Source organism: Salvelinus fontinalis, chromosome 27 (assembly GCF_029448725.1).
Source record: "Salvelinus fontinalis isolate EN_2023a chromosome 27, ASM2944872v1, whole genome shotgun sequence".
Classification (NCBI taxonomy): domain Eukaryota; kingdom Metazoa; phylum Chordata; class Actinopteri; order Salmoniformes; family Salmonidae; genus Salvelinus; species Salvelinus fontinalis.
In genome coordinates, this window is record NC_074691.1 from 21,400,262 (window position 1) to 21,414,418 (window position 14,157).

Genomic DNA, 14,157 nt, shown 5'->3' on the forward strand with positions numbered 1-14,157 from the left:
AACTCCATTGTGTGTGTAGTTTTGGCAGAGGCTGAGCTACTGTATGGCCCTTGGGGATTGTGGCTCAGATAAATATTTCTGTGAGAACACACAGCACTCTTAACATTCTCCACTAGTTGGAGTTATGAATGGTAATGCATGTCAACAAACCTGTCAACTTCATGCTTCCCAGTCAAAAATGTTGATCATGTACATACAGTTCAGTTTCTATAAAAGTTAGGGAAATGTGACAAAATCTGTTGTGCCAAGCACATAGTTGGTTTTGGGGTTTTCTAACAACTTCTGCAATGAAATATCCCCTTGATAGTGTAGTTTCAAATCTGCAGCTATTGTAGTCTGTTCTACAACAACTTTGTGTGTCTGTCTGTCTTAGTCAGGGATTTTCATCCCATGTGTCCCGGTGGGCCTACGATGGGAGTGGGGGAGACAAGATGACCATGACTGTCACAGCCAGTACAACCGTCTTCTGACTGTTGTTGACTTTAGAGGTAGGCCTTATATCAAAATTGTAAACTAAGACATGTCATGACGTTGCCCTCTTTGGGTACAGCGAGCACTATTCCCCCCTCCCTCTGCACCAGCTCTTTTCTATTCACCATCCCCCTACCTCTGTCTCCCACACCCAGGCTGCTGTGGTCAGAAGAGGTCGCAAATTCCTAGGGAAGATCCTGCCTCATGGCCAGACAGTATAGAGAGAGTGAGTTTTAATAGAGAGAACAAAGGAATTTCTTCCACCTCACAGAACTGGAGGTCCGAACAGTATTTATGTTCTGGAGAATGTATAAAAGATCGGTGAAGAATCCAGCTACGAACTGGTCCGTTTGGTACAATTTTGCGAAACTCATGAGACAATACGGCCACATTACCATAACGCTGTTTATACAATACATCTAATTGTTGTATAAAATGAATGAGTGAGGATGGAACTGTTTGTGAAATTGTGTAATGTGATTTTGGACTGTTTAATGAAGGAAACTCCAATTCCCTTTGGAGTTTAACTAAATCAGAGGACCACCCATGATCACAGTTATGGTCTTGCGTCATGGGACAGGCCCTTTTCTGCTCTTCCCGAATAAAACCCCCATCCGGGTTTTCTATCATCAGACCAGCTTACCTCGATAACGAGAGGGCCAAGGTTTCGAGGGGGCTAAGGGTTCGAGACGAGACCAGTACCTCTATCATAGAGGTAAATAAGGTTTATGTAGATTTCTGAATCTGTTAACCATCCCATGTGGTTAAACTCTTAGACTATCGATACCGACAGAATAAGAACAAGTCTTTGATATTAATTACTAGTCTGCAGCTAGGAATTCGGTATCATTGAACGCGAAGACCGACAACCGCTGAAACATCTATTCTATAACGACATGAATGAATGTCACTCTGAACTATCCATTCTAACCACGACAGAGAGAGGGCGGACAAACTCTCCAACAGAAACAAACTTTTCAACAGAGATCCCGACGACACACTGAGCATAAATATATATATTGATTGCAATTATTCCCGAATGAGTGAGCGTTCATGTGCAAAGGATTAGCATTTCAATTGTTATAATTATCAACTTTGTAGTGTCTCTTATCTTTGGCGCCCTTATCAGTCCCTGTCTAACAAGCAGCCATGCCGGTTTAGCCCACTAAGGCACATCCCCCTATCATTTCTTTGTAACCATATCTACTTTGTTTGTGTTATGCATTTCTGTGAGTACTTAGTTAGCAAATAAATTATTTGAAGACAATTGATGACTCATAGTGAAGACTGGGTTCGTGCAGATAACCAACAATTTACGACGTTTTGAATGAGACTAACGTGAGGTAAAGAATAATTCATTAATCAGAAGACTAAGTGATCAGATATTAAAATACCTGAAAGTTATATTAGGAAAATTATAACTTTGTAATCTGAATATTTTCCTTGGTGCCCCGACTTCCTAGTTAATTACAGTTACATGATTAAGTAGTTTAATCACGTAATAATAATTACAGAGCATTTTTGATAAAGATTCATCTTCAGTTTAATGATGCCAAAGACAACAGACATCTGGCTCCTTTAACATCTTGCAAACTGTCTCAGAGCATCAAGTGTAGCAGCACCATGCTCAGAGACAGTTTCTCCCTCCAAGCCATAAGACTGTTGATGAAAACTGAACTGAATCTTTGCTGCTTTGGCACCTACTGCACTGTACTTAATATCCAGTAGTTATCTACTTCATGAAGCTGGTTGAGAGATGCACATTTGTGGCCTGCTGGAGGTCATTTTGCAGGGCGCTGGTGTAACAGTATAACTTTAAACCGTCCCCTCGCCCCGACACGGGCGCGAACCAGGGACCCTCTGCACACATCAACAACAGTCGCCCACGAAGCGTCGTTACCCATCGCTCCACAAAAGCCGCGGCCCTTGCAGAGCAAGGGGAAACCCTACTTAAGTCTCAGAGCAAGTGACGTAACTGATTGAAATGCTACTAGCGCGTACCCGCTAACTAGCTAGCCATTTCACATCCGTTACACTGGCAGTGCACCTCCTTGCACAAAGGCGGAGGTAGCGGTCCTGCTGCTGGGTTGTTGCCCTCCTACGGCCTCCTCCACGTCTCCTGATGTACTGGCCTGTCTCCTGGTAGCGCCTCCATGCTCTGGACACTACGCTGACAGACACAGCAAACCTTTTTGCCACAGCTCGCATTGATGTGCCATCCTGGATGAACTGCACTACCTGAGCCACTTGTGTGGGTTGTAGACTCCGTCTCATGCTACCACTAGAGTGAGAGCACCACCAGCATTCAAAAGTGACCAAAACATCAGCCAGGAAGCATAGGAACTGAGAAGTGGTCTGTGATCACCACCTGCAGAATCACTCCTTTTTTGGGGGTCTCTTGCTAATTGCCTATAATTTCCACCTTTTGTCTATTCCATTTGCACAACAGCATGTGACATTTATTGTCAATCAGTGTTGCTTCCTAAGTGGACAGTTTGATTTCACAGAAGTGTGATTGACTTGGAGTTACATTGTGTTGTTTAAGTGTTCCCTTTATTTTTTTGAGCAGTGTATATTTAGATTTGTTTAACACTGTTTTTGGTTACTACATGATTCCATATGTGTTATTTCATAGTTTTGATGTCTTCACTATTATTCTACAATGTAGAAAATAGTAAAAATAAAGAGAAACCCTTCAATGAGTAGGTTTGTTCAAACTTTTGACTGGTACTGTATCTTAATTCAGTGTTATATATGGATCAGTATTCATATCACAGACTTCATATGAGAAGTGGACCATAATCAGCTAAGAAATCACAAAGGCATAATACAAGATTACACACAAGGCAAGCCCTGTGGCAGATGATACTGACTTCACATTATTCACATCCAGTCATAGATGCAATAAGGCATGTTTCAGTATAAGCTTTGTGCCCTTAGCCATTAACACACTAAAAGCCTACTCCACTGATTATTGTTAGGACTTACTAGTGAGGTAGTTTCCATGATATGTTGGCTTATGCGGTACACTATTGTTCTGTTACTGTGTTGTTATTGACATGGTGATTTTGCTTCTTTTGGTAAGTAACCTTGTAACAATGGGCTGTAAAATCAGAACATTGAACAAACAGAAATTTGACCTGGTGACATGGTGCTGATATACAGTATATAGATGATAAGAACATTATAACAATATTACAAGGGCGTATGTATTCAAGTATGTTGTACTGGAGTAGGGTGATGTTTAACTTGTGAGTTGCACCAAAGAGCTAGAGAAGGAGCTTGAAAATCAAATCAAATTTTATTGGTCACATACACCTGGTTAGCAGATGTTAATGCGAGGGTAGCGAAATGCTTGTGCTTCTAGTTCCGACCATGCAATAATATCTAAGTGAGTACAATGCAGATGGCTATATTTTGCCACCCTGCTCCCCAGCTCTACCCTTACATTTTTGACAATGGATGTTGACTTTAACGGAATGTAGATATGAAGCCACAATTTTACTCCTCAAAGACATGTGAGATCCATCGCACCACCTTTACGACCTCCCTCCACTCAGAGAGCACTGACAGTTCACAGCTTCTCAGTTCCACCTGCTATAGGACAAAGCCATTCCAACCATTTCCTATATTCTGCCATCAGACTATACTGGTAGAGATACATTTAACTTCTACATGATTCTATGATATATTCAAATCAAATGTTATTGTTTGCATACACATATTTAGCAGATGTTATTGCAGGTGTAGTGAAATGTTTGTGTTCCTAGCTCCAACAGTGCAGTAGTATCTGACCATTCACAACAATACACACAAATATCTAATTAAAATTATGGAATTAAGAAATATTAGGACTAGCAATGTCGGAGTGGCATTGACTAAAATACAGTAGAATTGAATACAGTATATACATATGAAATTAGTAAAACAGTATTAAAGTGACCAGTGTTCCCTGTCTATGTACATAGGGTAGCAGCCTCTAAGGTGCAGGGTTGAGTAACCGTGTGGTAGACGTCTACCGACAGTGACTAAGTTCAGGGCAGGGTACTGGGTGGAGGCCGGCTAGTGATGGCTATATAACAGTCTGATGGCCTTGAGATGGAAGCTGTTTTTCAGTCTTTCGGTCCCAGCTTTGATGCACCTGTACTGACCTTGCCTTCTGGATGATAGGGGGTGAACAGGCCATGGCTCGGGTGGTTGTTGTCCTTGATGATCTTTTTGGCCTTCATGTGACATTGGGTGCTGTCGGTGTCCTGGAGGGCAGGCAGTGTGCCCCGAGTGATGCGTTGGGCAGTTGCGGGCGGTGCAGTTGCTGTACCAGGCACTGATAAAGCCCGACAGGATGCTCTCAATGGTGCATCTGAAAAAGTTTGAGTCTTAGGGGCCAAGCCAAATTTCTTCAGCCTCCTGAGGTTGAAGATGCTCTGTTGTGCATTCTTCACCACGTCATCTGTGTGGGTGGACCATTTCAGATTTTCACTGAGGTGTACGCCTTGGAACTTGAAGCTTTTCACCTTCTCCACTGCGGTCTCGTCTGTGAATGGGAGCGTGCTCCCTCTGCTGTCTCCTGAACTCCACGATTAGCTCTTTTGTTTTGTTGACAGAAAAGTTATTTTCCTGGCACAGCTGTATAATGTTTTTTTTTTCATGTTGCTGTTCTATATTGTTTTGTCTCTTGCAACTCAAGAGTCTATGCAATTCATAATGTGCCTTAAAATGTTCTACTTGTCTACTAATAAATTCAAACTTTGTGGGAGTTTTTGCCTATCATGCTATACCAAAAGTAATTACCACCAACTCTGTTTGGCAATAAAGTATTGCTGCGACCAGTGTAACAGACAAATCTAAAGACACTACACACAGACGAGATGGGATACCACAACCAGTCCGTCACATCATTCCTTTTTATCTTTCATGTGAGCAGAGGCAGTCTGTCTGAATTCATAAAGTTCAATCTGGGTCGGTCAACGGCCAATGCGGGAGACTGCTCTCTACACAAAAACAAAACTGAAAGTATAGAAGTGCAAATGAGCCGTCGTGGGGCAGTGTGTCCGCAAAAGCCTGGGACTTGGTTGGAGGCAGTACAGGGTTGTATTCACTAAGCACTAAACAGAATGAAAACGGACTGAAACTGCAAGGGACTACCTGAACTTGTCCTATATGTTTTTAGTTTTCCATTGCAAAAGGGAGTTTTGCTACAGTCCACACCAATAAATACAACCTAGTACTTACATAATTTATTTTTGATTTTACCTTTATTTAACTAGGCAAGTCAGTTAAGAACAAATTCTTATTTTCAATGACGCCTAGGAACAGTGGTTTAACTGCCTTGTTCAGGGGCAGAACAACAGATTTTTACCTTGTCAGCTCGGGGATTCGATCTTGCGGTTACAAGTCCAACGCTCTAACCACTAGGTTACCTGCCGCCCCATAAGTTACAATAGAGCTACCTAACCCTCTTCATGGAGATCTACCATCCGGTGGGTATTCAGTCCAACCCTAACCTAACATACCTGATTCAGCTAGTCTAGGGTCATGTTCCAGGCCCTGACCAAATTGCAGATAATGCATTGCATCAACCAATAGTTACAAAGTACATAATTTGCATGCCACGTCATCGACTGCGCAGTCGAGCATTAGATTGCTATACCGCTATATCATATGGGTGGCATTCCTGCCAGACTACATTTCAGACACCTGCCAGATCTCGCAAAGCTTGGATAGGTGTTTATTTTACCTTTATTTAACTAGACAAGTGAGTTAAGAACAAATTCTTATTTACAATGATGGTCTACCAAAAGGCAAACTACGGGGACGGGTGCTGGGATTAAAAATAAAAATATAGAACAAAACACACAACACATCACATAACATATCAGCTAACCACATCATATGATATAGTGATGTAATGCCCGATAGTCAATGACGTGGCGCACAACAATTGGTTGATGCAATGCAACGTCTTCAATGTAATCAGGCAGGAACAGTGATGCCAATTTAGCAACTTTTCAGACTACCCTGGCAACCTTTTTTTCAAACAGCACCTAGCAACAAATTTAGCTACTTTTAAAAATGTATTTGGAACTTTTAGCAACTTTTGAAAAGAGACTCAAACGCTAAAATGCATGCATTTTCCCTCTAAATGACACAAAAACGATTTTCTCTGTCACACATTCAGTAACAACACACGTGCCTGGCTGCAAAAGTGCATTGTGAGTGACGTCAGCAGCAGGCGCTCAGCTCTTACACAGGCAGCAGCAGGCTTATATCCAAATGTATTGATAGTGAGTGTGTTACTACAAATATCTGCACTACTCCCCTCACAGACCATAGGGCCATTTACATTGGTATCAAAATATTTACCCCTGATACTAACCTTGGCAGAGCATCTTACTGGAAGCTAAATAGCTCATTATTAAATAATGATATAGTTAAATTTGAGGTTAAAGATCTGCTCTCACACTTTTGGGAAAGGGCTTGTGAAGAAAAATCTTATTGCAAGAACTGGGAGCGCTTTACATTTGAGGTAGTAATCTTGCTAAGACCAGAAGAGCTGAGGAGGAAAAGGTGATCATTAAGATAACTTCCCTTTCTCAGAGGTCCCCAGCCGGCCTCTCGGGGGAGGAGAAGATGGAACAAATTGAGTTACAAAATAAACTGGATAATATACACTGCTCAAAAAAATAAAGGGAACACTTATTAAACAACACAATGTAACTCCAAGTCAATCACACTTCTGTGAAATCAAACTGTCCACTTAGGAAGCAACACTGATTGACAATAAATTTCACATGCTGTTGTGCAAATGGAATAGACAACAGGTGGAAATTATAGGCAATTAGCAAGACACCCCCAATAAAGGAGTCGTTCTGCAGGTGGTGACCACAGACCACTTCTCAGTCCCTATGCTTCCTGGCTGATGTTTTGGTCACTTTTGAATGCTGGCGGTGCTTTCACTCTAGTGGTAGCATGAGACGGAGTCTACAACCCACACAAGTGGCTCAGGTAGTGCAGCTCATCCAGGATGGCACATCAATGCGAGCTGTGGCAAGAAGGTTTGCTGTGTCTGTCAGCGTAGTGTCCAGAGCATGGAGGCGCTACCAGAAGACAGGCCAGTACATCAGGAGACGTGGAGGAGGCCGTAGGAGGGCAACAATCCAGCAGCAGGACCGCTACCTCCGCCTTTGTGCAAGGAGGAGCAGGAGGAGCACTGCCAGAGCCCTGCAAAATGACCTCCAGCAGGCCACAAATGTGCATGTGTCTGCTCAAACGGTCAGAAACAGACTCCATGAGGGTGGTATGAGGGCCCGACGTCCTCAGGTCGGGGTTGTGCTTACAGCCCAACACCGTGCAGGACGTTTGGCATTTGCCAGAGAACACCAAGATTGGCAAATTCGCCACTGACGCCCTGTGCTCTTCACAAATGAAAGCAGGTTCACACTGAGCACATGTGACAGACGTGACAGAGTCTGGAGACGCCATGGAAAACATTCTGCTGCCTGCAACATCCTCCAGCATGACCGGTTTGGCGGTGGGTCAGTCATGGTGTGGGGTGGCATTTCTTTGGGGGGCCGCACAGCCCTCCATGTGCTCGCCAGAGGTAGCCTGACTGCCATTAGGTACCGAGATGAGATCCTCAGACCCCTTGTGAGACCATATGCTGGTGCGGTTGGCCCTGGGTTCCTCCTAATGCAAGACAATGCTAGACCTCATGTGGCTGGAGTGTGTCAGCAGTTCCTGCAAGAGGAAGGCATTGATGCTATGGACTGGCCCGCCCGTTCCCCAGACCTGAATCCAATTGAGCACATCTGGGACATCATGTCTCGCTCCATCCACCAACGCCACGTTGCACCACAGACTGTCCAGGAGTTGGCGGATGCTTTAGTCCAGGTCTGGGAGGAGGTCCCTCAGGAGACCATCCGCCACCTCATCAGGAGCATGCCCAGGCATTGTAGGGAGGTCATACAGGCACGTGGAGGTCACACACACTACTGAGCCTTATTTTGACTTGTTTTAAGGACATTACATCAAAGTTGGATCAACCTGTAGTGTGGTTTTCCAGATTTGTGACTCCAAATCCAGACCTCCATGGGTTGATAAATTTGATTTCCATTGATCATTTTTGTGTGATTTTGTTGTCAGCACATTCAACTATGTAAAGAAAAAAGTATTTAATAAGAATATTTCATTCATTCAGATCTAGGATGTCAGGGTTGTGTGCAGAGATGTAGGGGAGTCAATCGCAGGACACAAGTGTTGAGCAAAATTAACGGCGTTTACTCAAAACTTAAGCAAAAATTCCACAATGGGAATATAATAAACACACAAGCACAAACAACAACCACTAATGAAATAAACAATCACGGACAGAACAGAAATGAATGCCAGAGGGTTATATAGGGAACATGATAGGGGAATTGAAACCAGGTGTGTGTAATACAGACAAAACAAAACGAAACAGAAAAATGGATCGGTAGTGACTAGAAAGCCGGTGACGTCGACCGCCGAACACCACCCGAACACGGAGAAGGGCCGACTTCGGCGGAAGTCGTGACATAGGATGTGTTATTTTAGTGTTCCCTTCATTTTTTTGAGCAGTGTATATAGATTAAAAGCAGAAGGAGCCTTTACTAGATCTAGGAAAAAATTGATTGAGGAGGGAGAACAGAATTCATCCTATTTCTTTAGACTTGAGAAATGTCATTCTAAAAATAACACTATCCATAAATTAAACATTGATGGTGTTATTACAGATGACCAAAAATGAATCGCTAAATACTGTAGCAATTTTTACAGAAAATTGTATAGCTCTACGTACTGTCAGGAATCCACAGATATGTTTTTTAAGTCACTGAATAATGTTCACTCTCAGTGATATAGAATCTAAATAGTGTGATGAACCCATCAAAGTTGAAGAGATTATAGAGTCTATCAAACATCTAAAGAACAATAAATCACCAGGTGTTGATGGAATTACATCAGAATTTTACAAATGATTTCCTGAACAAGTAGCTCCCTTCCTATTTGAAGTCTTTTTAGAGAGTATTAAAAACAATGTTCTCCCTCCTAAAATGAGTCAGGGGTTAATAACACTGATACCTAAGCCTAAAAAAGAAGTGCTGCTCATTGATAACTGGCGTCCAATTTGTCTTTTTAATAATGACTATAAGATATTAGCCTTAAGTCCTGGATGCAATCACTGATGAAACACAGTCTGGCTTCATGAGGAACAGACATATTTCTAACAATGTCAGACTAGTATTAGACATACTTGACTACTGAGACCTAATAACTGAGGAGAGCTTCATGTTATTTTTGGATTTTTATAAAGCATTTGACACAGTAGAGCATCAGTTTCTCTTCCACTCCCTTGAGAGACTTGGCTTTGGGGATTTTTTCTGTAAGGCTATTAAGACTCTCTATGCAAAAGACTCTATGTAAACTCTCTATCAAATTGAAATATGGCACCTCACCTATTTGAGTTAAAGAGAGGAATTAGGCAAGGTTGTCCTATCTCCCCGTACCTGTTTTTATTAATCACCCAACTTCTTGCAAATTCTTTAAATAGTAGTCCTGTACAAGGTATTTCCATAGCTGGTAAATAAATTATTATAAGCCAGCTGGCTGATGATACTACACTTTTTCTGAAAGACGCTAACCAAATTCCCATATCGATCAATGTGATGCAATCCTTTTCCAAAGCGTCTGGTCTATATCGTAATATTAATAAATGTGAACTCATAGCTGTCAAAAATTGTGTGACACCTTCATATTATGGTATTCCAGTAAAAGAAGAACTTACATATTTAGGTATAACCATTACAAAGGATCAGAAGTCTAGAGGCTTACTAAATTTTAACCCTCTTATTAAAAATACCCAGAAGAAGCTAAATCAATAGCTACAGAGGGACTTATCTTTAAAAGGTAGAGTCCTAATAACCAAGGCCGAAGGTATCTCTAGACTAACATATGGCGCTCTATCTTTATATCTTGACAGTAAAATAAGCAAGGAGATAGACCAGATGCTTTTCACCTTTCTTTGGAGAAACCGTACCCATTACATTAGGAAAACTGTTGTAATGAACATTTATGAGAATGCTGGACTGAATTTTCTGGACTTTACTACTTTAAATAATACTTTTAAGATCAATTGGATAAAACAATTCCTAAGAAGACCCACTTCTATCTGGAATTTTATTCCTCATCATGTCTTCTCTACTTTTGGTGGCCTTAACTTAATGTTGTTTTGCAATTATAATATTGACAAAATTCCAGTGAAACTTTCTGCTTTTCATCGGCAGGTTGTCATGGTCCTTAATTTATAAACACAATTTTTCTCCACACAGATATTATATATGGAATAATCGGGATATATTGTATAAAAATACAATTTGTTTTTAGAATATTGGTTCTGAAATAATATCCTATTGGTGAGCCAACTGGTTAATGCAGATGGTCTTTTACTCAGTTATAAGGAATTCTTATCACTTTACAAGGTCCCTGTAACACCTAAAGATTTTGCAATTGTTTTAGATGCCATTCCCTCAGGTGTTGCTCTGTTATTCAGGAACGTGTCAAGACCTGAGCCTCAGAGCCTACCTTCTATTGACCCTGTTGACTCATCAATAGGAAAGATTTGTTTCTCTTTTGGTCCATTCAACAACAGATTCGATACGAACCTTGTTTCAGCAGAATGTTGTATCTATACCTTATGTCATGCCTTATTGGAATGGATTTATTGATAATATCTGTTGGAAAAAAGTTTGGATGTTGCCACACACATACCTACTTGTTAACAAAATTAAGGAAGTTTCCTTTAAAATTATTCATAAATACTATCCTGCCAACCACTATATGAAGAAGTTTAAGGAAAACATCAACTCAAATTGATCCTTTTGTAATGACCACCCAGAAACAGTGTTGCATCTTTTTTGGCATTGTATTCATGTAAGAGAACTGTGGCAAGACATCAGTAGATTTATAATTGAACACATTTATGAAGATTTTACACTATTGTTGTCACGACTTCCGCCGAAGTTGGCTCCCCTGCCTGTTGGGGCGGTGCTCGGCGGTCGTTGTCACCGGCCTACTAGCCGCCAGCGATCCCTTTTTCGTTTGTCTGTTTGTTTTGTCTTATTAGTTTCACCTGTGTCCTGTTGTATGTTCTTAATGAGCTTCCTTATTTTAAGGACGTGTACCCGCCCTTGTTTTGTGTGGGATTGTCTTTTGTTACGTGTGTGCGTTTAGGTAGAGGTGGTTATTTTCAGGACTTGACACCCTGTGTTTTGGGTAGTCATATTTTCTGTCTGCGCCCTGTGTTGTTTGGGCTTGTCTATTTTGTGCCATATTAAAGAGCACTTTTTCCCAGTGGAACTCTCTGCGCCTGATTCCTTCTTCACCCACCCAGTCCCGCGTGACAATTGTGGAGTACTGCTTACTGCTTGGATTCTTTACATGCGATAGAAATAAGCTGAAACATTTTTATGTAATTAATTTCATTATTCTTTTGGCCAAATTTCATATACATAAATGTAAATTTACAAACAAAAAAACACATTTCTTACCCTACAAAAAGAAATTGAACTGTATTTTAAGACAGTTAAATACTCTACTAACAAAAAGCTGTTAGAATTGTAAGTGTATGTATGTCCCTTAAGGTGCTTGTGTAATTGTAATGTGATATTGTACCCCCTAGCTCGATTGTCAATTGTATATAATCTATATATACACTTGTGTTCCCTCATGTACTTTCTGTATTGATTTGATGTTAATAAAAAAAATACACAAAAAACAGGCAGCAGCAGGCCAGCAGCAATTTCAACAAATTGCAAATCATTGTTGGCTGACTGCAGCAGCAGTAGTACGGATTCGATGAGCCAAACCCAATGAATATAGTTGGTCACGAATGTTTGATCTTGAACAAAACTTACAAAATAAATCAACATGAGTCAATCAAAATTGTACAGCCAGAAGTACAGAAAAGAGTGGGAGTCTGTACCTGGACAAATCATATTTTTTGCCGAGATGGCCAGTCACTTTGAGTAACATTATTGTGTATTCTACGTAATGACGTAGTTTTACGTTATCACGTAATGACATCACAACGTTATTTAGCAACTTTTAGCAACAAATCAGCCTGCCTCTAGCAACTTACCCTGAAAATGAGTTGGCAACACTGGGCAGGTACACCACCAGTATGTGGTTAGTTGAAATGTTCAACACTAGCCTTGCGTGGCCATCCTTCCAAATCTTGTCTCATTGAATTGTGTTGGAAGTCTGGAGAAATCCAGTATAGGATTCTGGGTTTGAATGAGAGTGTAGGTTTTTGTTCAAACCTTTATCTAGCGCACCTAACTAACTGGTTGATAAACTGAATCACGTTAGTTGCTACTGGGTTTGGAGCAAAAATCTACAGGATGGTAGTTCTCCAGGAACAGAGTTGGTCAGCCCTGCAATAGTGATTTGGGATTTGTAAAAAATAAAATTAGAGGCCAATAGATCATCAAATAATCAGAACGATTTATGATATGTTACATTTTCAAGCGTTGTAATACACGCATAAATTAAGAAGCAATCTGCAACGCGCCCGCAGCCTAGCAATGAATGCACCCATGTTGAACTGCAACGCGCTGGAGGGCTAGCAATGTCAGTCAAGATAGCCAGCTGGGCCACGAGTTGCCGGATCTCATTCAGAGGTGACATGTTTTTATTAATTTAGGAGCTGCAAATGCAATGCTCACTTATTTATCTATTACCGTTTTGCTTCCATTGGCGGCCAAGCTGGAAATATGATCTCGCGTGATTGTGTCAGTCAATACAGTACATCTACACCACGTTATGAAACGTTGATTTGAACCTGGCGTGATTTCTGATAATAGTTCTAGATTATATCGAATGATTGCAATTTTATGGGGTGCAAGCTCAGCCATCCACACAACGGTCGCGCGTGCAATTAATTATTGAATTGGGAACATTTTCACGCTGTGAGAAAAGTTACAACATGACGTCATAATCACAACAGTCGTTTGGATGGGAACTATTTCACACTGGGAATATTTTTGCAAGATACAACAGGCACACCAGGGTGTGTTAAGAACTGCAACACTGCTGTGTTTTCCCACTCGTAAAAGTTTCCTATGTGTATCAAGAATGTTCCACCACCCAAAGGACACCCAGCCAACTTGACACAACTGTGGGAAGCATTGGAGTCAACATGGACCAGCATCCCTGTGGAACTCTTGACACCTTGCAGAGTCCATGCCCCAACGAATTGATTCTGTTCTGAGGGCAAAAGGGGGTGCAACTCAATATTAGGAAGGTGTTCCTAATGTTTTGTACACTCAGTGTGTATATATACACTGCTCAAAAAAATAAAGGGAACACTTAAACAACACAATGTAACTCCAAGTCAATCACACTTCTGTGAAATCAAACTGTTCACTTAGGAAGCAACACTGATTGACAATAAATTTCACATGCTGTTGTGCAAATGGAATAGACAAAAGGTGGAAATTATAGGCAATTAGCAAGACACCCCCCAAAACAGGAGTGATTCTGCAGGTGGTGACCACAGACCACTTCTCAGTTCCTATGCTTCCTGGCTGATGTTTTGGTCACTTTTGAATGCTGGCGGTGCTCTCACTCTAGTGGTAGCATGATACGGAGTCTACAACCCACACAAGTGGC

The 14,157-nt window shown here is 41.3% G+C and overlaps 1 long non-coding RNA gene across 2 annotated transcripts in view; it reads left to right on the forward strand.

Annotated features, from left to right (window-relative positions):
* LOC129825288 (uncharacterized) overlaps positions 1–13,835 on the forward strand; it is a 16,253-nt gene extending 2,418 nt beyond the window's left edge. The window contains exons 3-4 of one of the 2 annotated variants that reach the window (XR_008754844.1): positions 374–488; positions 627–13,835. This is a non-coding gene — a long non-coding RNA (uncharacterized LOC129825288). Of the gene's footprint in view, positions 1–373 lie in introns of both variants that reach the window. The other variant, XR_008754842.1, reaches the window with a different exon arrangement.
* Positions 13,836–14,157: the final 322 nt, after the last annotated feature.